This window comes from Microcaecilia unicolor, chromosome 1 (genome assembly GCF_901765095.1).
Source record: "Microcaecilia unicolor chromosome 1, aMicUni1.1, whole genome shotgun sequence".
Taxonomy (NCBI): Eukaryota; Metazoa; Chordata; class Amphibia; order Gymnophiona; family Siphonopidae; genus Microcaecilia; species Microcaecilia unicolor.
The window spans coordinates 354,743,482-354,766,909 of NC_044031.1; the positions used below are offsets into that span (position 1 = coordinate 354,743,482).

General features: G+C 44.0%; 1 long non-coding RNA gene across 1 annotated transcript; it reads right to left on the bottom strand.

The window, feature by feature from the left end:
- Positions 1 to 1,114: 1,114 nt before the first annotated feature.
- On the bottom strand, positions 1,115 to 17,141 carry LOC115460262. Its single transcript, XR_003940439.1, has 3 exons — positions 17,130 to 17,141; positions 13,278 to 13,280; positions 1,115 to 1,411 (listed from the first exon to the last, which is right to left on the bottom strand). It is a non-coding gene; the product is annotated as an uncharacterized LOC115460262 (long non-coding RNA).
- Between the last annotated feature and the right edge of the window lie 6,287 nt (positions 17,142 to 23,428).

Genomic DNA, 23,428 nt, shown 5'->3' on the forward strand with positions numbered 1-23,428 from the left:
TGCAGTTGAGGACGCCCAAAATCGCCTTTCGATTATGCCGATTTGGGCGACCCTGAGAGAAAGATTCCCATTTCCCGATTTGTGTCAGAAGATGGGCGCCCTTCTCTTTCGAAAATGCCCCTGATAGTATTCTTATCCTGATAGTACTTATTAAGGGGGGCATAACCAGCATAAGAAAGGAGGTGTTGATGTCCCTTTACAAGTCGTTGGTGAGGCCCCACTTGGAGTATTGTGTTTAGTTTTGGAGGCCGTATCTTGCTAAAGATTTAAAAAGACTGGAAGTGGTGCAAAGAAAAGCTACAAAAATGGTATGGGATTTGCGTTGCAAACCGTACAAGGAGAGACTTGCTGACCTGAACATGTATACCTTGAAGGAAAGGAGAAACAGGGGTGACATGATACAGACATTCAAATATTTGAAAGGTATTAATCCGCAAATTAACCTTTTTCGGAGATGTGAAGGCGGTAGAACTAGAGGACATGAATTGAGGTTGAAGGGGGGCACACTCAGGACTAATGTCAGGAAGTATTTTTTCACGGAGAGGGTGGAGAATATGTGGAATGCCCTCCCACGGGAGGTGATGGAGATGAAAACGGTAATGGATTTCAAACATGCGTGGGATAAACACAAAGGAATCCTGTTTAGAAGGAATGGTTCCATGGAATCTTAGCGGAGATTGGATGGCGATGCCAGCAATTGGGAAACAAAACGGGAGCTGGGCAGACTTCTATGGTCTATGCCCTGATTGTAACTGAATAGATAGGGATAGGCTGGAGTGTAAATTTTAAGGGGCTTTGACTTTAGCTTCAGAACTTAGTACAAGAACAGTGGTCAGACTTCTACGGTCTGTGCCCTGAGAAAGGCAAGGACAAATCAAACTTGGGTATACATATAAAGTATCTTGTTGGGCAGACTGGATGGACTGTACAGGTCTTTATCTGCCTTCATTTAGTATGTTACTATGTTAGTATGTTCACAAAGAGCATTATACTCATTCAATTTCAACTGATAAAATTCAAAGTCATCACTATCTTGTTTTATTTCAAACACCATTCAACTTTTATTACATCACTTCGAACAGTTTTTAAAGATGGAACAAACCATTTATCTTTCAGATCTCATTGTTTTACAACACTTATATTCTGGTAATATAGTATCCAAAGAGGTTAACAAGGATGAGCTCCAAGCATCAACCATCTCAGTCCAAGACATATAATCTGTAATTAACATTCTATGTTCCCATTAATCATTCAAAATAGATAATTCAAATTTTGGCTGTATCAAAACACTTTCATTTCTACTATGTAACTTGATATCTGTTGAAAATTGAAGATCAAAAGTTAATAAATAATGATCAGACCAGCCTACGTCCCTAATTTCTGGGGTAGCTACTAATGAACTAAATAAATCCTCTCTTTTAGTTATGTCAGTATCTGTCATTAGCGGGCATTGCTTTTACCCATTTATTTTATTGATTTAAAAACTTATATTTGGCTCAATCCCAAGATTCTTGGCAGATCACAGTTGTGCATACATAGTTAATCTTTCAACATACTGAGCTCTGCACTAATTTTCAAAGCAGAATACATTTCACTTTTGCTGCAAAATTTGCAGGGGGTACACATTTTATACAGCTAGATTGCACCTGCTCTTTCTGTAGGTAGGTATTTGCTGAAAAAGTACTCTCCTTCTGATTTTTTGTGTAATTGGTTTGATGGACATTAGACAATGTTTTTCAGGATGATAATTAACTACTTCTGGTGACGTTTCGCAGATTACCTCATCTCATCTCTTCCCTGCCTTCTCTGATTTCCCTTCTTTTTTCCCTCTGCTCATCCTGTATAGTTGCTCCAGTGCCGTAGCAAGGCCAGCTGACACCCGGGGCGGGTTGCCGCTGCGCACCCCCCCGGGTGCAGCATGGCACGCACCCCCCCTCCATGGTGCATTCTTACTTGCAGGGGACGGGCGGGAGGGCCGATCTGCCCGAGTGCACGTCGCTCGGAGCTGCGTCGGCTCCGCTGATTCCCTACTCTCTCTGCCCCGGAACAGGTGTGCCCCGGAACAGGACGTAACCTGTTCCGGGGCAGAGGGAGCAGGGAACCAGCGGGGCCGACACTCCCCCCCCCCCCCAGCGCGTGCACCCGGGGCGGACTGCCCCTCCCGCCGCCCCCTTCCTATGCCACTGAGCTGCTCTGTGTTTCATGGTCTAAGGCAGGGGTTGTCAAACCAGTCCTCGGGTCACACCTAGCCAGTCAGGTTTTCAAGACTTCCACAGTGAATATGCATGAGATAAATATGCATACAGTGGAGGTAAGACATGCAAATCTAAGGTAAGCTATTGTGCTCTTCATCCTCCCTCTTGTGCCATTCTTTGTCCTTGTCCTCTGTCTCCTTAGTCTCTGCCTCTGTTCTTGAGATTGTAAACTTACATAAGTACATCAAGCCCAGCATCCTGTTTGCAACAGTGGCCAATCCAGGTCACCAATATCTGGCAAGATCCAAAAAAAGTACAAAACATTTTATACTGCTTATCCCAGAAATAGTGGATTTTCCCCGTCCATTTAATAATGGTCTATGGACTTTTCCTTTAGGAAACCTTCCAAACCTTTTTAAAACTCCATTAAGGAAAGCGCCTTTACCACATTTCCGCAGATGCGAAGGTGGTAGAATGAGAGGACATGAAACGAGATTGAAGGGGGGCAGACTCAAGAAAAATGTCAGGAAGTATTTTTTCACGGAAAGGGTAGTGGATGCTGTGATAAATAAGAGGCTGTCCTAGCCGGGGCAGGCCACTAGATGGCGCTGTTCCCCTAAAAATGTCCAGGATGTCCGGGGTAGGCCACTAGAGGGCGCTAGGAGAATAGGTGGAGGTCGCTAGGACCGGGGAGAGTCCTGGGATAGCTACAGGTGCAGGCGGTTATGGGCTGGGTCCTGTTTAGCTATTAACCACTTTATACCCCACCTGAGATGTGAAAAAAAAGGAAGAGAGCTGGTAGCTGAAGAAGGAGAATCCCCCTGGAAAGGACTGGCTAAACCCTATGGAGTTGTGGTGGACTGTGTGCTCAAGGAAGAAAAACAGGCTGGGGTAAGAAGTCCCTAAAGCATTACTATTGGACTATGTAGCCTCAGTACTTAGAGGAACTGTGTGTTCAAAGAAAGGACTGTGAGTCTAAAGAAAGAAAGGACTGGGTGCCCAAGGAAGGAAGGACTGGGTGTCCAAAGAAGAAGTAGGGCTGTGTGTCCCAGTACTGAGAAGCAGGCTGCAAAGCCTGGGGTTAGCACTCCCCAAAGTATTGAGGTTAATGCTGAGCCCAGGTGAGTGTGACACCTTTTCTGTTAGGTGCACTGCAGAGTCACATCAGCAATGCATTGTGGTAGGTGTGGGGTAGTGGGCTGTACTCCCATGGTGCTTTTCCCCCTGCTAACTGGGTCAGAGTGTGCCCTGTTTTGTTTCTGGTAGTCCATGAGGTAGTGGCCATTTTTGTAAGCCAGTTGTAGATCCCTTGCATGTGTTAGATCCCTTTCATGTGTTAGCCAAGTTAGAGAACTTAGTTATTACCTTGAATGTTGCTGAAAGAGGGCATTGTACACCATTCTGCCAGCTCTGACCTACTGCTAATCTCAGTACCAGGGAGACTCTTTGCCAGTTAATTGTGAGTAAACGTGCTTAATCAAATAAAGGACTTTTTCAAAGAGATTAATCTGCAGGTGTCAACTGGTGTGCCACAGTTATACAGCAGCAACAAGTCCTAGAGGCCTGCATGTATGCAGGTCCCTGGAGCACTTTTAGTGGGTACCGCAGTGCACTTAAGGCAGGCGCACCCATGCCCATCCCCCCCTACCTGTAACACTTGTGCTGGTAATGAGAGCCCTTCAAAACCCACTGTACCCACATGTAGTTGTCCCCTTCACCCCTAAGAGCTACGGTAGTGTTGTGCATTTGTGGGGAGTGGGTTTTGGGGGGCTCAGCACCCAAAGTAAGGGTGCCCAGTTGGTGTCCTGGCATGTGAGGGGGGCCAGTGTACTACAAATGCTGGCTCCTCCCACGACCAAATGCCTTGGATGTCGCCGGGTTGGAGATCGCCGGCATTTTTTTCCATTATCGCTGAAAAACAAAACCGGCCATCTCAACCCCGGCGAACTCTGGCATTTGGCCGGGCTAAAACGTATTATCGGAAAAAAAGATGGCCGGCCATCTTTTTCGATAATACGGTTCCGGCCAGCTGTAGCGCAGCCGCCAAAATAGATTGCCGGCGATCTATTTTGCCGGCGACATTCGATTATACCCCTCCACGTTACTATGTTACATTCTCTGGCAACGAATTCCAGAGTTTAATTACACGCTGAGTGAAGAAACATTTTCTCCGATTCGTTTTAAATTTACTACATTGTAGCTTCATCACATGCCCCCTAGTCCTAGTATTTTTGGAAAGCCTAAACAGACGCCTCACATCTATCTGTTCAACTCCACTCATTATTTTATAGACCTCTATCATATCTCCCTTCAGCCGCCTTTTCTCCAAGCTGAAGAGCCCTAGCCACTTTAGCCTTTCCTCATAGGGATGTCGTCCCATCCCCTTTATCATTTTCGTTGCCCTTCTCTGCACCTTTTCTAATTCCACTATATCTTTTTTGAGATGCTGCGACCAGAATTGAACACAATATTCGAGGCGCAGTCGCACCATGGAGCAATACAAAGGCATTATAACATCCTCATTTTTGTTTTCCATTCCTTTCCTAATAATACCTAACATTCTATTTGATTTCTTAGCTGCAGCAGCACACTGAGCAGAAGGTTTCAACGTATCATCAACGATGACACCTAGATCCCTTTCTTAGTCTGTGACTCCTAAAGTGGAACCTTGCATGACGTAGCTATAATTCGGGTTCCTCTTTCCCACATACATCACTTTGCACTTGCTCACATTAAACGTCATCTGCCATTTAGACGCCCAGTCTCATAAGGTCCTCTTGTAATTTTTCACAATCCTCCCGCGATTTAACAACTTTGAATAACTTTGTGTCATCAGCAAATTTAATTATCTCACTAGTTACTCCCATCTCTAGGTCATTTATAAATATTTTAAAAAGCAGCGGTCCGAGCACAGACCCCTGGGGAATCCCACTAGCTACCCTTCTCCATTGAGAATACTGACTATTTAACCCTACTCTGTTTTCTATCTTTTAACCAGTTTTTAATCACAATAGAACACTACCTCCTATCCCATGACTCTCCAATTTCCTCTGGAGTCTTTCATGAGGTACTTTGCAAACTCCTTCTGAAAATCCAGATACACAATATCAACCGGCTCACCTTTATCCACATGTTTGTTCACCCCTTCAAAGAAATATAGTAGATTGGTGAGGCAAGATTTCCCTTCACTAAATCCATGTTGACTTTTTCTCATTAATCCATGCTTTTGAATATGCTCTGTAATTTTTGTTCTTAATAATAGTCTCTACCATTTTGCCTGGCACCGATGTCAGACCCACCGGTTTATAATTTCACGGATCTCCTCTGGAACCTTTTTTAAAAATCGGCTTTACATTGGCCACCCTCCAATCTTCCGGTACTGCGCTCGATTTTAAGGATAAATTATCAATAGAAATCAAACAAAATAAAACATGGAAAAGAAAATAAGATGATACCTTTTTTATTGGATATAACTTAATACATTTCTTGATTAGCTTTCGAATGTTGCCCTTCCATCTTATTTTCTTTTCCATGTTTTATTTTGTTTGATTTCTATTGATAACCTTTAAGAGTGGACTAACACGGCTACCACACCTCTCTACTTAAGGATAAATTACATATTACTAACAATAGCTCCACAAGCTCATTTTTCAGTTCTATCAGTACTCTAGGATGAATACCATCTGGTCCAGGAGATTTGCTACTCTTCAGTTTATAGAACTGCCCCATTACATCTTCCAGGTTTACAGAGAATTCATTAGGTTTCTCCAGCTCGTTAGCTTCAAATACTATTTCTGGCACCGGTGTCCCACCCAAATCTTCCTCGGTGAAGACCGAAGCAAACAATTCATTTAATCTCTTCGCTGTGGCTTTGTCTTCTCTGATCGCCCCTTTTACTCCTCGGTCATCTAGCGATCCAACCGATTCTTTTGCCGGCTTCCTGCTTTTAATATACCTAAAACAAAATGTACTATCGGGGGCATAATCGAAAGAGAAGGGCGCCATCTTTCGACACAAATCGGGAGATGGGCGTCCTTCACTCTGGGTCGCAAAAATCGGCATAATCGAAAGCTGATTTTGGGCGTCCTCAACTGCTTTCTGTCATGGGGATGACCAAAGTTCACAGGGGCTTGTCGGCAGCATAGCAAAGGCGGGACAGGGCGTGGTTAAGAGATGGGCATCCTCGGCCGATAATGGAAAAAAGAAGGGTGTCCCTGATGAGCATTTGGCCGACTTTACTTGGTCCCTTTTTTTTCAAGACCAAGGCTCGAAAAGGTGCCCGAACTGATCAGATGACCACCGGAGGGAATGGGGGATGACCTCCCCTTACTCCCCCAGTGGTCAGCAACCCCCCTCCCACCCAAAAAAATTTAAAAAACATTTTTTTGCCAGCCTCTATGCCAGCCTCAAATGTCATACCCAGCTCCATCACGGCAGTATGCAGGTCCATGGAGCAGTTTTTAGTGGGTGCAGTGCACTTCAGAAAGGCAGATCCAGGCCCATCCCCCCCTCACCTGTTACCAGGGCCGGTCTTAAGGCGAGGCGACCGAGGTGGCCGCATAGGGTCTCGCGCTCAGGGGGACCCCACGCAGCGCGCCTGAGGTCTCCCCGCCCTGACCACCCGAGCTCCAGTCCTCCCTCCCTCCGAACAGCGCACGACGGTGGGGGCGGTCCGCCCCGGATGTCAGTGGGTGGGGGGGTGCCCCGCTCCCGCTGCTCCCACCCTGTCCTGCCTTTAAAAAAACAATTTGGAAGTGCCGGAGTGACAGGCAGCGCCTCGCATCTGCCCTGCTATTAAAAATCTCTTTGACGTCGTTGGGCCTTCTCACATTGAGTCCCGCCCTCCTCTGAGGTATCTTCTAATTACCGCGAGGGCGGGCGGGACTCAATGTGAGAAGGCCCAACGATGTCGAAGAGATTTTTAGTAGCAGGGCAGACGCGAGGCGAATTGTTTTTTTAAAGGCAGTGAGGGTGGTGGGTGGCAGGAGAACGGCGCTGGTAGGTGGGTCAGGGGGGACTCAGATGGGAGAAGGGTCTATGGGGTGGGGGTTCTCAGGTGGGGGAAGGGTGGGGAGGGGGTTCTCAAATGGGAAGGAGACTGAGGTGGGGAGGGGGTTCACGGATGGGAGAAGGGGTGGGGAGGGGGTTCTTGGATGGTTGAAGGGGACGGGTGAGGAGGGGATGGGTGGGGAGGGGATGGGTTCTTGGATGGGAGAAGGGGACTGGGGAGGGGGTTCTCGGATGGGAGAAGGGGACGGGTGGGGAGGGGACTGGGGTTGGATGGGAGAAGGGGACTGAGGTGGGGGGGGGTTCATGGATGGGAGAAGGGGATGGGGTTCTTGGATGGTTGAAGGGGATGGGTGGGGAGGGGACTGGGGTTCTTGGATGGGAGAAGGGGACTGGGGAGAGGGTTCTCAGATGGGAGAAGGAGACTGGCACTGGGGTCTGAGAAGGGGCCATATGGGAAAATGGGGGCCATGCCTGGGGCTGGTGGGAAAATGGGGCATGCGTGGGTCAGGTGGGAGAATGGTTCTGAAAAGGGGGGCCCTAATACAAGGCATATGGATGGGGGCTGGAACTGGGGCTGAAAAGGAGGGTAGGTGGGATAAGGGGGCTAGTACTGGGACTGGAGGCTGAAAAGGGGCAGGGGCTGAAACTGGGGACTGGGGGCTGAAAAGGGGACAGGGAGAAGTGGCTGGGGGGGCTGAAGCTCGGGACTGGTGGGAGAAAAGGGCTGGGGCTGAAATGGGGGACTGGTGGGATAGTGGGGCTGGAACTGGGGGCTGAATAAAGGGACGGAGAGAGGGGCAGATCCTGGATGGGGGAGCGAGAGGGAGGGTAAACCCTGGATGGATGGGAGAGGGAGGGCAAATTGTGGATTGAAGGGAAAGGGCAGGCAGTGAATGGATGGGGGAGAGAGAGAGGGCAGACAGGGGCAGATGGTGGATGGATCATGGAAGGGGCAGAGATAGAGGGCAGATGTGGGTGGAAGGGGCAGGGAGAGAGGGCAGACATTGGATGGAGGGGACAGCAGAGAGGGCAGACACTGGATGGCAGAGAGAGACCGAAGACAGATGCTGGATGGAAGGAAGACAGTGAAAAGAAGATTAGGAAAGCAGAAACCAGAGACAACAAACTGTAAATAAAATATATATTTTTATTTTTTTGCTCTAGGATAAAGTAGTATTGTAGATGTGCTAATAAATGTTTATAATAGAACATATAAACAAGGTAATCTTTTTATTGGACTAATTTTAATACATTTTGGCTAACTTTCAGAGAACAAAACCCCCTTCCTCAGGTCAGGATAGGATACTGTAACAGTACTATACTATATTGACCTGAGGAAGGATGTTTTGGCCTCTGAAAGCTAAATCTATTAGTCCAATAAAATGGTATTATTTTATGTTCTATATTTGTTTTATTTCTATTTGTTAATTTGTAAAGTGGTGATTGGTATTTGTTAGTTTTTTTTCAAATTTACATCTGCTGTCTTTATATTTTGCACAGTACTAGGGGACATTTTCTGTGGTGTTGCATTGTATGCAGAGTCTGGCATCTTGGGGGTTCAGTTTAATTTTTGTCTAAATAGAAAGTTTAAATATTACTACTTATTCTATAGTGGATTAGGGTGTATCTGTGTTTGTGAAAAAGACATGCCTTTCAGTTGGCATTGACTGTGCAGGATCGACGATCTGTACTATTCTGTCAGGTTTCATTTTACAATAGGTGAATTGATGTTCTAGTGCTCACTGTAGTGTTTTAAGATGTTTTCCTTTTCTTTGTGTGATTCGTAGAAATGACTGCTTATGGTATGGTAGAATTGCTCTATAGGTCCTGAGTGTTTTGTATTCTCGGCATACCTAGTAATGGATTTTGGAAGGGGGTGTTAAAAAATGACCGGGAGGGAAGGAGGGGGGCCTTGGAGCTGGGAGGCCTAGGGGGGAAGCCCTGGAGCTGGGGGCCTCGGAGCTAGGAGGGAGCGGCCTGGGAGCTCAGAGGGAGGGGTGGCCGGCCCTGGAGCTAGGGTGGGGGTGGAGCTAGGTGGGTTGGAGTTAGGATGGGGGCAGGGCTAGGGTGGGGCCCTTTCAAATTGGTCTGCATAGGGCTCCACGCTTGCTAAGACCGGCCCTGCTTGTTACACTTGTGGTGGTAAATATGAGCCCTCCAAAACCCACACAAAACCCACTGTACCCACATGTAGGTTCCCCCCTTCATCCCTAAGGGCTATGGTAGTGGTGTACAGTTGTGAGGAGTGGGTTTTTGGGGGGGTTTGCGGGGCTCAGCACCAAAGGTAAGGGAGCTATGCACCTGGGAGCAATTTGTGAAGTCCACTGCAGTACCCCCTAGGGTGCCTGGTTGGTGTCCTGGCATGTGAGGGGGACTAGTGCACTATGAATGCTCTAAGGTCGACCTAAATGTTGAGATTTGGGCGTCCCCGACCGTATTATCGAAACGAAAGATGGACGTTTTGATAATACAGGATGCCCCGCCCATTCGCCGGGACATCCTTAGAGACGGGCGCCCTTAGAGATAGTCGTCCCCGTTCGATTAGTCCCCTCCACGTGTTTTTGCCTCCAACGCTTTCGAAGTCCCTCTTAGCCTTCCTTATCAGCGCTTTGCATTTGACTTGACATTCCTTATGCTGTTTCTTATTATTTTCAGTCGGTTCTTTCTTCCATTTCTGAAGGATTTTCTTTTAGCTCTAATAGCTTCCTTCACATCATTTTTTAATCACGCCGGCTGTCGTTTGGTCTTCGGTCCTCCTTTTTTAATACGCGGAATATATTTGGCTTGGGGGGCTTCCAGGATGGTGTTTTTGAACAGCATCCACGCCTGATGTAAAGTTTTGACCCTCACAGCCGCTCCTGTATTTTTTTCACCGTTCTTCTCATTTTATCATAGTCTCCTTTTTTAAAGTTAAACGCTAACGTATTTGATTTCCTATGTATACTTACTTCAAACTAATATCAAATCTGGTCATATTATGATCACTGTTATCAAGCGGCCCCAGCACCATTACCTCCCGCACCAGATCATGCGCTCCAATAAGGACTAGGTCTAGAATTTTTCCTTCTCTCGTCGGATCCTGTACCAGCTGCTCCATAAAGCTGTCCTTGATTTCATCAAGGAATTTTATCTCCCTAGCATGCCCCGATGTTACATTTACCCAGTCAATATCGGGGTAATTGAAATCACCCATTATTATTGTGTTGCCCAGTTTGTTTGTGTCCCTAATTTCCTTTAACATTTCTGCATCCGTCTGTTCATCCTGGCCAGGCGGACGATAGTACACTCCTATCGCTATCCTTTTCCCCTTTACACAGGGAATTTCAATCCATAGGGATTCCAAGAAGTGTTTTGTTTCCTGCAGAATTTTCAATCTATTTGATTCAAGGCTCTGGTTAATATACAATGCTACCCCTCCACCAATTTGATCCACCCTATCATTACTGTATAATTTGTACCCCGGTATGACAGTGTCCCACTGGTTATCCTCCTTCCACCAGGTCTCAGAGATGCCTATTATATCTAATTTTTCATTTAGTGCAATTTATTCTAACTCTCCCATCTTATTTCTTAGGCTCCTGGCATTCGCATATAGACATTTTAAACTATGTTGTTGTTCCTATTTACATCATGCTCAGTACTTGACAGTATTAATTTGCAATCTTTTGTTTGATTTTTATTTTTATTTAAGGACACCTGATCTACTATGGTCTCTTTTGCAACCTCACTATCAGGATACCCTGTCTTCCCTGTTTTTGTGATATCTTTGAAAGATACCTTATCCCGAACCATACGCTTTTGTTCAACTGTCGTCCTCCCCCCCCCCCCCCCCCATTTCTAGTTTAAAAGCTGCTCTATCTCCTTTTTAAATGCCGATGCCAGTAGCCTGGTCCCACCCTTGTTAAGGTGGAGCCCATCATTTCGGAATGGGCTTCCCCTTCCCCAGAATGATGCCCAGTTTCTAACAAATCTAAAACCCTCCTCCCTGCACCATCGTCTCATCCACGCATTGAGACTCCGGAGCTCTGCCTGTGTGTGGAACGGGTAGCATTTCAGAAAATGCTACCCTAGAGGATCTGGATTTGAGCTTTCTATCTAAGAGCCTAAATTTGGCTTCCAGAACCTCTCTCCCACATTTTCCTATGTCATTGGTAGCCACATGTACCAAGACAGCCGGTTCCTCCCCAGCACTATCTAAAATCCTATCTAGGTGATGCATGAGGTCTGCCACCTTCGCACCAAGCAGGCAAGTCACCAGGCGATCCTCACGTCCACCAGCCACCCAGCTATCTATATGCCTAATGATCAAATCGCCAACTACAACAGCTGTCCTAACCTTTCCCTCCCGGGTAGCACTGGAGACATATCCTTGATGCGAGAGGATAGTACATCCCTGGTGGGCAGGTCCTGCCTACAGGAGTACTTCCTACTTCAGCAGGGTGATGCTGTCCTTCTAGTAGACCTCCCTCCTCCAAGGTAGCACAGGGGCTACCAGACATGAGGTGGGACTTCTCTACAACAACCCTGTAGGTCTCCTCTATGTACCTTTCTGTCTCCCTCAGCTCTACCAAGTCTGCTACTCTAGTCTCAAGAGAACGGACACGTTCCCTGAGAGCTAGGAGCTCTTTGCATCGGGCAGACACATATGACATCTCACCAACTGGGAGATAATCATACATGTGACACTCAATGCTGACTTCATCTTAGTGTTTTGAGTTTTTCATAATTTAAAACTTGCTACAGTATTAAGGATATTAGCCTAATATAAAAGTGTCTTTTAGTTTATATAGTATATTGTATGATTTATTTAGTGTTTCCTTCTTAGATGGTAATGAAATATATTTAAAACTGTAAGAGCACTCCTTGCTTGTTCCCTAATTACAATAACTGACTATAAATGAAGAATTGTCCTAGGGGTGGGTGAGTGTTGGGGAGGGTGGACGGGAAGACTAAACTAGATCCTGCAGTGCCTGCTAGATTCTATCTGTTAATGCTGTGGTACAAAGTTTTAAAAACTAAGTGGAAAAGACTGTGGAGATTAGTGATAAAATTAACTTTTATATTTTTATTTTGCCTATCACTAACCTATAATTCCTCCTTTAAACCCCAATCTTTAAGTTCCAAAAGCACAAAACAAAATAGTGTTCACTTACCAGAGAAATGTCCTCTTCTCTTGGAAGATGTAGCAGTAGTTCAAGTGATGAATAAGTAAATAAATAAAATTGTTAGTTCCTTAAAATTTATTTTATTATTTATTTTAAAAACCTATATATTGCCTATGTGTGTCTCTAGCATTAGCACATGTGTGCGCTAAAAACACTAGCATACCTACAGCGCTGCAGTAGGTATGTTTCCTTTTATAACATATGAACCTTCTGGACATTTGATATTTGCTTGCCCATTTGTTGAGTAGTAAATAATATACAGGAACCTATTTGCCTAGAGATATAAAACAAAATAAATGAAATGCATTAAGACTTAAAAGAAAAGAGGCCCAAGAATAATACAAAATGAAGCAAGAACACCAAGAAACAGGTAACTTGATCATAAGACAGTCAGCAGCATTAATGTTACAGGGAGAGCATTCTCCTCTTCTGCCTGAGGAATACAGAGTAACTTTAATTTCATCCTCTGATTCTACCCACATCTCCAAATTTCAAAACTCATATTTTATTCCTGGCAATGCATGCATCAGGCATCCATCTGCAGAATTATCCTGATTTAGCTAGTGCACACTGTTTTCCATCTCTGTCCAACTTCAGCACTTCCTCTTGCTTTTATTTTCCTTAGTTTTGAACTCTGATATCAAATTATAGCCCCGATACAGAGGTAGATTTGACGGTTAAGACACCTGCCTCTGAAGCCCCTTTATATACTCATGGTATCTGCAGTTCACAAATTCCAACCCTAGCAATGATTCTTTCAGCCTTCTTTTTGAAGTAGAATTATAAGTCATGGTAAAAGGGGCCCTGCACTAGCAACGGTGGCCATTTTTGCCACACACTAGGGCCCCCTTTTACTTCAGTGGGTAAAAATGGCCAAAAATGAAATGGCCGTGCGGCAAGTTCGCACTTGCTGAGGGCTCCTGTACTAACCTGGCAGTAAGTGGGCAGTGCTGATTACTGCTGGGTAACCTCCTGTGGAAATATTTTTCAAATATTTCCACTAGCACTGGAAATGCTGCATACTAGGAGTGGAACAACTGCCAACGCCTGCTGCTTAGTAAAAGAGCCCCTAAGTACAAAAAATGATTTCTGTAATACACAGAACAAGTGAAAAACAGATGCAATAATATACTGTAATGTTATATATTCTATGCTCGCCAACAAGTTATATGGTAGGCAGAATGATAATGATCAGAATAGCTGACAAAACTTTCCTTTCCAAGAGCTAGGTCTTTTGAAAATGCCTATACATAGATATAACTGTTATATGTAAAGGAATGTTTAAAAAAAGAACAAAAAAAATCTACTTGTGACCTGTTTCTCACAAAAATCTATTCTGCCTTTAGTGAATCTCTTTATAGAGGCAATTAATAAATTCTGATAAATAAATATAGCACTAAATTTCAGAGGACCAAGAAGAATAGATTGAGTACTAGGTCATGAAGGTGTCCAATCTGACTAGGAATATTATTTTATTTATTTATTTGTTGCATTTGTATCCCACATTTTCCCACCTATTTGCAAGCTCAATGTGGCTTACACGGTATCGTGATGGCGATCGCCAATTCCGGTATAACAAATACAGAGTAGTATTATGGTAAAAGTTTATAAGTGACAAACACATTAGGGAATCAAGGAGAGAGAGTTAAGTTATGACCAGTTCGAGTATTAATTTTGTTGTGTTGCAAGGTTCAGGCGTTTAAGTTGGATCAGTAGGGTATGCCTTTTTGAATAAGATGGTTTTTAATAATTTCCGGAAGTTTGATGGGTCATGCATTGTTTTCGTGACGTTTGGTAGAGCGTTCCATAGTTGTGTGCTTATATAGGGGAAGCTGGATGCATAGGTTGATTTGTATTTGAGTCCTTTGCAGCTTGGGTAGTGTAGATTTAGGTTTGTGCATGTTGATCGTTTTGTGTTTCTGGCTGGTAAGTCTATGAGGTTTGCAATGTATCCCAGGGCCTCGCCGTAGATGATTTTATGAACCAGAGTGCAGATTTTGAACGCTATACGTTCTTTGATTGGGAGCCAGTGCAGCTTTTCTCGTAGGGGTTTGGTGCTTTCGAATCTCGTTTTTCCAAATATGAGTCTAGCTGCAGTGATTTAGGCAGTTTGGAGTTTCTTTATGATGTATTCTTTGCATCCCGTATAGATTCCATTGCAGTAGTTTAGGTGACTTAGTACCATTCATTGAACAAAGTTGCGGAATATTTCCCTCGGGAAGAAAGGTTTTACTCGTTTGAGTTTCCACATTGAATGGAACATTTTCTTTGTTGAAGATTTTGCTTGGTTTTCTAGCATGAGGTTTCGGTCAATTGTAACTCCGAGAATTTTCAGGCTGTCAAAAACAGGAAGGGTGTAATCTGGGGTGTTTAAATTGGTGGGTTTGTTCGTGTTGTATTGGGATGAGAGGATGCAACAGTGTGTTTTTTCTGCATTGAGTTTTAGTTGAAATGCATCTGCCCATGAGTTCATGATTTGTAGGCTGAGATTGATTTAGTTGGTGATTTCTGTTAGATCGTGTTTATACGGGATATATATCATGACATCATCTGCATAGATGAAAGGATTAAGGCCTTGGTTGGGTAAGGATTTGGCTAGTGGGGTCATCATTAGGTTGAACAGGGTTGGTGATAGTGGTGATCCTTGGGGTACCCCACATTCTGTTTTCCATGGTGATGATATGTTCGAATTTGATATCACTTGGTATGTTCTTGTGGTTAGGAAACCTTTAATCCAATTAAGTACACTTCCACCAATCCCGAAGTATTCTAGGATGTTTAATAATATTTTATGGTTTACCATGTCGAACGCACTAGACATGTCGAATTGTAGGAGAAGAATGCTTTTGCCATTTGCGATTTCTTGTTTGAATTTGGTTGTGAGAGTGAATAGTACTGTTTCGGTGCTGTGGCTGGAGCGGAATCCTGATTGTGATTGGTGTAATATTGAGAATTTGTTTAAGTAGTTGGTGAGTTGCCTGGTTACCATGCTTTCCAGCAGTTTGACTACCAGAGGGATAGATGCTACCGGGTGGTAGTTGGTGATTTCGTTTGCTTTTTTCTTTGTATCTTTGGGTATTGGGGTGAGTAGGATGTTGCCTTTTTCCTTGGGGAAGAGTCCATGTTGCAACATGTAGTTTAGGTGGACTGTGAGGCAGGGGCGTAGCTACAGGTGCGCCTGGGTGGGCCCAGGCCCACCTAGTTTTAAGTGCCGAAAAGTGCACACACCAGCTCAGCAGCTGCTGCCAAAGCCTTAGTTTTTTCAGCTGCGGCAGCCCGCTCCACCACCTACCTGTTTTTTGGCCGTCGGCACTCTCACTGGCAGGCGGCAGCTCTTTGGACTTCTTCTGGAATGGATTCTAGATGGTCCCGGTCCTCCCCTCTTCATCTCTCGGTCAGCGCTGCATGCCTGCATTACCAATATCCCCCTGCACCACTCTTCAATCTCGTGGCGCACTAAGGTCTAGCGGCCGCTCTGGTGTTGCACACGCCATGCTGCTGTACTACTGTCCACTCCCCCCCCCCCCCTGGCCTGGGTGGCCTGCAGTGCGCACAGCACGATGGCACTGCAGGCAGTGCCGCATGAAAAGGCTGCCGGCCTGAATTTGTCGCGGCTCCTTAGTCCACACTGTGCCTGCCAGCCTGTGCCTGCAGTGGGGTCTATGATTTTCAGTGGGTGTCTGTTCCCGAGTCAAGAGTCACAAGGAGTTGCAGTGGGAATCAAACTCAGGTCCCCAGGATCAAAGTCCACTGCACTAAACACTAGGCTCTTATTCACTAGGGATTATTCAGGGAACACATTGTCACTTGAAATTATTACATATTTGATTGTTATGCTCACATGTGCACTTCTAATAAATAATTGACACACAGCAGAAATGTGTCTGGATGGAGCCATTGCAAGCTGGTAGGCCTGTTGGGATGTTAGATCTCTTGGCTACACAGCCTCCCCTCCTCATCAGTTTTTTGGTTTCCTGTGATTGGGGCCTACAGTTCAACCAACTACTGGTTGATGGGAAGGTTATGAAGCATGTAGCAAGCCACAAAGATGTCACACACTTAAGACGTTCAGACACCTGAAGCAAGATTTCAGTATGCCAAATGTCTGCTCAGTTATATCCATTGGCTTCCTATGTGCCTCATTACATCTCTGTATAGCTGGACCTTTGGCGTGGACTATGGGGGTCATCAGCCATTGCCTGAGAGGGTATCCTCTGTCACCTGCAGAAGATAAGAAAAGATACTACATGAATGCCAGTCATAGACATTGGTATATTACAGTCAGTGTTCTTCAAAGTACTAAATCAAAGTACTTAAATAAAAATAAATGTATATTTTAATACTTAAATAAAAGTAAAAGTATAGTGAACAACACATGAAAAAATTTACTTAAGGAAAAGTAAAAACATTATTACCTAATATAATACTTTTTGAGTAAAAAAGAAAAGTACTGCAACTACAATGAATACTGTTGTTAATGTCTTTATCCCAACAACTTTATTGCTCTACAAGTCAATCCATTTTGCTTTTAGTAAAACTAAATTTTTTGAACATGACTGTCACTCATGTGAGTGTGCTTGTGAGTCATTAATCCAGCACAGCTAAAAAGGTTCAACACCTGCACTGGCAGAAAATGGAGTGTTCAGTCTGATAAAAAAATACTCCTTCAAATCAGGCCAGGTTGCAATATTACTGATGTCTACTGACTGGGTCTGCAGGTTATGATCAAGGGAATCTCTGAAACATTTGACTTCCATACAGCAAAGAATATTTTATCATCATTATTGTCAAAATCATCAGCATTAGCAGTAGTGCTAATTCATCACTTGCATCTTTATCTTCATTATCATTGGAATGCTATCCAATTACAATGAAGGCTTTCACAAAGTTGGAATCATTGCCTGTCATTGCTCTAACATTTCTTCATCTGATGGCAAACTCTGTTTGAATATTTTTGAGAACTGATGCAAGAATGTTAAATGTGTGAAAACCCTTTAGTCTCAAGGCCAGACAAGCAGACTTCCTCCCTAAAGACTCTTATCAATCTAGTGGACAGTTATTCCAAGGTAAAATTTCCCATGGGGTGATGAGCAGTCTGTTGTGGCAGAGACATATGTCTGTTCACCAAGAATTGACCGAACTCATCACTGTTCTGTTTAGCTGGAGACTAGTAACCAGTTCAACAAACAACTCCACTGTTCTTATAGTTTATACTCGCTGAACAGCAAAATCTAAGATGAGATGATTCACTCTTTGCATTGTCAGCATTCGTTGTCTAGGTATTGTCCCGGGTCCAGTTCACAGAGGCAATGGGTTCCCAAAGAATACACAATCCACATGGGTTTGGATGGATATATATATATATATATATATATATATATATATATATATATATATATATATATCCATCCAAACCCATGTGGATGGATTTACATATATAGGCTCACAGCACTTAGTACAGGTAAATATTACAATGCTATATCTTTGTGTGTGGGTTTAGATGGGAATCAATGATAGAAAGGTAAGAATGGGGGGGGGGGGGGGCAGAGAAAGAGAGAAGCCTTGAGGTAGGGCTGAAGGTGTGTGTGTGCAGAGAAAGAGCCTAAGAAAGCAGAGCCATGTGCTCTGAGTAGGGCTGAAGGAGAAAGGGGGAGGCCAGTGCCAGGAGCTCTGGTGGCTTGAAGATGTGTGTGTGTAGAGAAGAAAGAAAGAAGAACTGAGAAGAGCCATGTGCTTTTGCTTTATATCAAATCAGCAAAAAAAGGAGGTAAAAACCTCACAATACCATGAGATGTAAAACAAAAAGTGAGGAGAAACAAGGAGGATACCAAATACTTTCCTTAAAAAAACTTTTATTGGGTTTCTAAAAAATGACCCGATACAGCCGTGTTTCGGCCCTAAGGCCTGCCTCAGGGGTCTTGATCAATCTATATAAGGAAATAATAACAAGAACTAATAAATGATACACTATGAATGAACAACATAATTATATTATAGGTTATTTAAAAAATGGATTACATTAAATTATAAGTTAAAACTTTGAACAAATCGTTTATTGTGAGAAAAAACATTTATAATGTAAACAATAAAACACATGGTATAAAACTGCATATCAATAAAATGATAAATATATCTTGAAAATTAAATATTTTGGGGAATAAATAATAGTTCATATATACGTAAATTATGAATAGGATCACAATAAAACAAAGGATGTTATTAAATATAACATTTACACAAATACATATACTAAGTAATGATCAATATACAAGCAATAATAATTGATAAAGATTATTGAAAATTATTAAATATGTATCTTAAAACATAATAAATCAATGATTAATGAATGAAAAGACTAAAGATGAAAAAATAAAAAAAATAAATATAAAGAAATAAAAAAAATAATGATATAGATTATGGAATTAAAAGTACCTCAGGTATTGCAGTTGTTCTGTCCTCCGACAGCCTCGCACTAGTTTATAACGTGATCCTAAAATGTGTGTAATGCTTTTACTGTCATTCTCATTTCTAGGGACTATCATTGCTGCAGTTTCTCACTGCAAAGATACATGAGCAATGCACTGTGGGTAATGTAGTTCACAGGCAGTGCAACCACACTTGCTTGACTGTGTAAGAACTGTTACCACTGGTTGTGAGGCTGCCCAGACCTCCTCTCTCTCTCTGCCAAGCTTGGCTCTTTTGTCTTCCTGCTATCATTTCCTGGTCATTCTCACTATCTCTGTCCTGGGAGGTTAGCCAGGTATGACCTTTCCCCCCAATCAAGAGCCGTCCTCTAGGACCACACCTTGCTACCCGATGGCAGGCTCTGTCCCCATTGGTCTCTCTCTGCTTCTCCCTGAGCCTGTGTGAAGCCTGAACACCTCTTTGTCCTTTCAGCCATGAGGCATTCCACCACCATCTAGCCAGAGACATGGAGCATGGATCATCTTATTCCAGACAGCTCTGTCCTGCTGAAACTCCCTGTAATGAACCTGGTTTTTTACCTTGAAAATATCTCCTCCCTAATGAGATATCGCACATTCCAGTCATCCAGCTTTGAGCCATGTCTACCTGTTCAACTATCCTTCCCCCACCCCTGCAATATAGCTACCTCTCCTCAGAGCTCCACCCCCAACAGCTCTCAGACTAAGGAGTCTCTGTGTCCTGGAGCAGCACCTCTGAACATCTATCTGTGAGTAAATTATCTATGATTTATTCAATAAAAGAGACTTCATAAAATAATAGAGACTTCGGGTGATTGGTGTGTCAAGGTTATATTGAGGCCTCAAGTTATCAAGCTTCAAGAGTCTTGACAGCAGTGTAATATTATACACCGATGAAAGTTAATACACAATTTTAGGAAAATCTCAAAATTCTTGGATCTATATATCAATAAATAATTAGTACAAATATTTGGTAAAAATAAATCAATATGTGTATGTGTTCCCGTATTGGCTATAGTTGAGCCATGCAGTTTTCAAGGGGCACACCGCAATCCTCATTAATCCTCTCATTTAAATTTTCTTCATGTTAATTTTTTTCAAATTTTCCTAGTTTTAAACATTAATCTTTTCCAATTTAATGTACACTAATGTACTTAGATTTAGTTAGTAGTATTTTTCATGCTGGAGACACTAATCCATTGACACGAATCGGAGAAAATTTTTCTTCACCCAATGTGTAATTAGACTCTGGAATTCGTTGCCGGAGAACATGGTACGGGCGGTTAGCTTGACGGAGTTTAAAAAGGGGTTAGATAGATTCCTAAAGGACAAGTCCATAGACCGCTATTAAATGGACTTGGAAAAATTCCGCATTTTTAGGTATAACTTGTCTGGAATGTTTTTACGTTTGGGGAGCGTGCCAGGTGCCCTTGACCTGGATTGGCCACTGTCGGTGACAGGATGCTGGGCTAGATGGACCTTTGGTCTTTCCCAGTATGGCACTACTTATGTACTTATGTACTTATCTATGTTTCGCAAATTGCTGTGTCAAGGTCGTCTCCTATGAAGAAATTACAAACAAATATATCAATATAAATCTTCATACTTCTATCTCCTACTCAGACACTCCCACTCTCCAGCAAGCCTCACTGACCTGTGGCCTCTGAACAGGACTCCAAACAGTCTTTTCCCATCATCCTGAGCAATCCAACCTCAAGCTCCTGGGCCCCTTTCTCACTCAGGGTGAGCTGGTTCTCAGTATGCAAATTGTATGCAGATTAGAATGTTATCCTTTCACGCTCAGGGTGACCTGGTTCTCCAGAGACAAAATTAAACAGGTCTTACCAACAGCATATTCAGGCAAGTCTTTATTCCAGCCCCTGGGCACAGTTCTTCTAGCTTAAATACTTTATACATTTACATATCTTCACACTGAGCCTCCCCACACAGATTCCTGGGCTCAGCATTAACCTCAACACTTTGGGGACTTCTAACCCCAGGCTTTGCAGCCTGCTTCTCAGTACTGGGACACACAGCCCTACTTCTTCTTTGGACACCCAGTCCTTCCTTCCTTTAGACTCACAGTCCTTTCTTTGAACACACAGTTCCTCTAAGTACTGAGGCTACACAGTCCAACACTAATGCTTTAGGGACTTCTTACCCCAGCCTGTTTTTCTTCCTTGAGCACACCGTCCACCACAAGTCCATAGGGTTTAGCCAGTTCTTTCCAGGGGATTCTCCTTCTTCAGCTACCAGCTCTCCTCTTTTTCTTTCACTTCTCAGGTGGGGTATAAAGTGGTTAATAGCTAAACAGGACCCAGCCCATAACCGCCTGCACCTGTAGCTATCCCAGGACTCTCCCCGGTCCTAGCGACCTCCAACTATTCTCCTAGCGCCCTCTAGTGGCCTATCCCGGACATCCTGGACATTTTTAGGGGAACAGCGCCATCTAGTGGCCTGCCCCGGCTAGGACAGCCTCTTATTTATCACACAGCCCACCAACTTAAAGACAGACCTGTATCCTCATCTCGGCGTTTTAAAATGGCTGCGAATACCTGCAATGAATGTTTTTAAAGAATTCCTTTAACATGGCGTCTATCATACTTCCGGATCGGAACAGCTGATCTGACGTACACGTCCACTGACGTCTCTAGTAACGATGCCAGCCATTTAAATCAGATCAATGTAGTCCATTCAATCTCTCGATTTAAACCATGAGGTTCTACAGTATTTAGGGTATATATCCAAAACTGTTCTCTATAGTTCAGTAATTTCTCAATATTACCACCCTCCCAACCCTCTTTAACTTGATCAATAATTCTCCAATGTATATCTGTGATAATATGATTATAATCAATCCAGTGTTGGACCAGAGGTGCTTCAACTTTATTAGTTGAGATCCTTGATTTATGCTCTGTCAAATGTATTCTTATTGCTCTCATACTCCGTCCCACATATATCCTTTCACAAGGGCATTGAATAATGTACACTACCATCCGGGTAGTACAATCAGAGATATAAGATGATTTCACAACACGGTGAGAGCTTGGATCAGACCACGTTGGCCCTATCATTGATGTCTGACACCACTGGCACTGGCCACATCGGGCGTGGGTCGGAGGTTCTTGTTCGTCAGTATAATACTGCTTCTTCCAAGATAGTATTTCTCCTATATTTCTGGACTGGGTAAAAGCTACTAAAGGCTTATCTCTAAACGTTGAATCTAACTGTAGTATGTGCCAATGAGACATAATACTTTGGGATAAGTCTTTCACCAACGTTGAATAAGGTAACACACATACCAGCCTATCTTGTTTTTCAGTATCCTTATATTTCAACAGCAGTTCTCTCTGAGCATATCGTGCTCTCAAGTAAGCTTTCCGCACAATCTTATTTGGATATTCTCTCAGGAGCTGTTTACCGTGATATTTAAAATCATCAACAGGAGTTTCCGGCGGAGCCGAGCGGCAAGATGGCCGCGGTCTAGAGGAGCTCCGCAACTCCGCTGTCGGGCTCTTTGCTCCCCCGCTCCCCAGACTCACCATGCAACGCCCAGAAGATGCCTAAAGCCCTCCAGTATCGGAGGACTCCGCCGAAAGACACCCAACACGCCTTATAAAGCGGGAACGACAGATGATCGCGACGCACGCGGCAAAGTGGCAAGATGGCGGCCAAAGATGCAGAGTGAGAGCGTGCAGAGCACTCGTGCCGCGGTAATAAGGCGAGCAGAACAAGTACGTAGGGGATGATTGTTGGGGAAATCGGAGACGTGGCAGGGTAATAGGAAGCGGGAGAAAGTCGATGATGCTTCCATTTTTCTTCCCCCTCCCCCCCTCGGCGCACAGAAACGGGGCCATTTACAGAAATGACGAGAGACTCTCTGGAAACATCTCAATATAAAGAACTGAATACACTAATTCATGCTCCAGCGTGCAAAGACACTGTCTCACCATAGTAGGGATAGTTAATAAAGATTATTACCACAACACGCTGGCTGAAAAGAGAGGGCGACGCCGGGTGTTAATAGACAATTGGTGTCTGCGGCCTTGTTCTGGACAGCTAACTAGGGGAGAACTCATACAGCGAATAAAACATACGGGCTGGATCAACGCGGGGAGCGACTCTCCAGACTTTTATAATTGGACTGATCACGTTGATAAGAGGGTAAAAACCAGACCCACAATACCATCGAATTACCCCCGGGCAAAAGGGCTAAACAAGCAAGATCAGTGACGAAGAGGCCAGAGAGAAACTGTAATACCCTCTGCATGGAGCAATTTTTGAGGCCCAAATCAGCAGGAACAACTAGAAGCGGTATTAAGTACGACAAAGGGAAAAACTCCCCACCACCCACTGGGATCAAGATGGCAGAAGGTAAACTTGAAAAGCTTGGTGATTTTTCTGACAAACAACTTGCACAGATCACCATGGCGGTCAGCGCCGCATTGAACCCCAGATTTGACTTGCTAGAACGCCAAATAAGCAGTTTAGAATCCACCATGGCTGACACGGTGAGACGAATGGGTGAAGCGGAGAGCAGAATATCAACGGCAGAGGACAGGGGAGCGCAGAATGTTCAAGATGTCACGCGCTTGATGGAGCAACTTAAAGCACA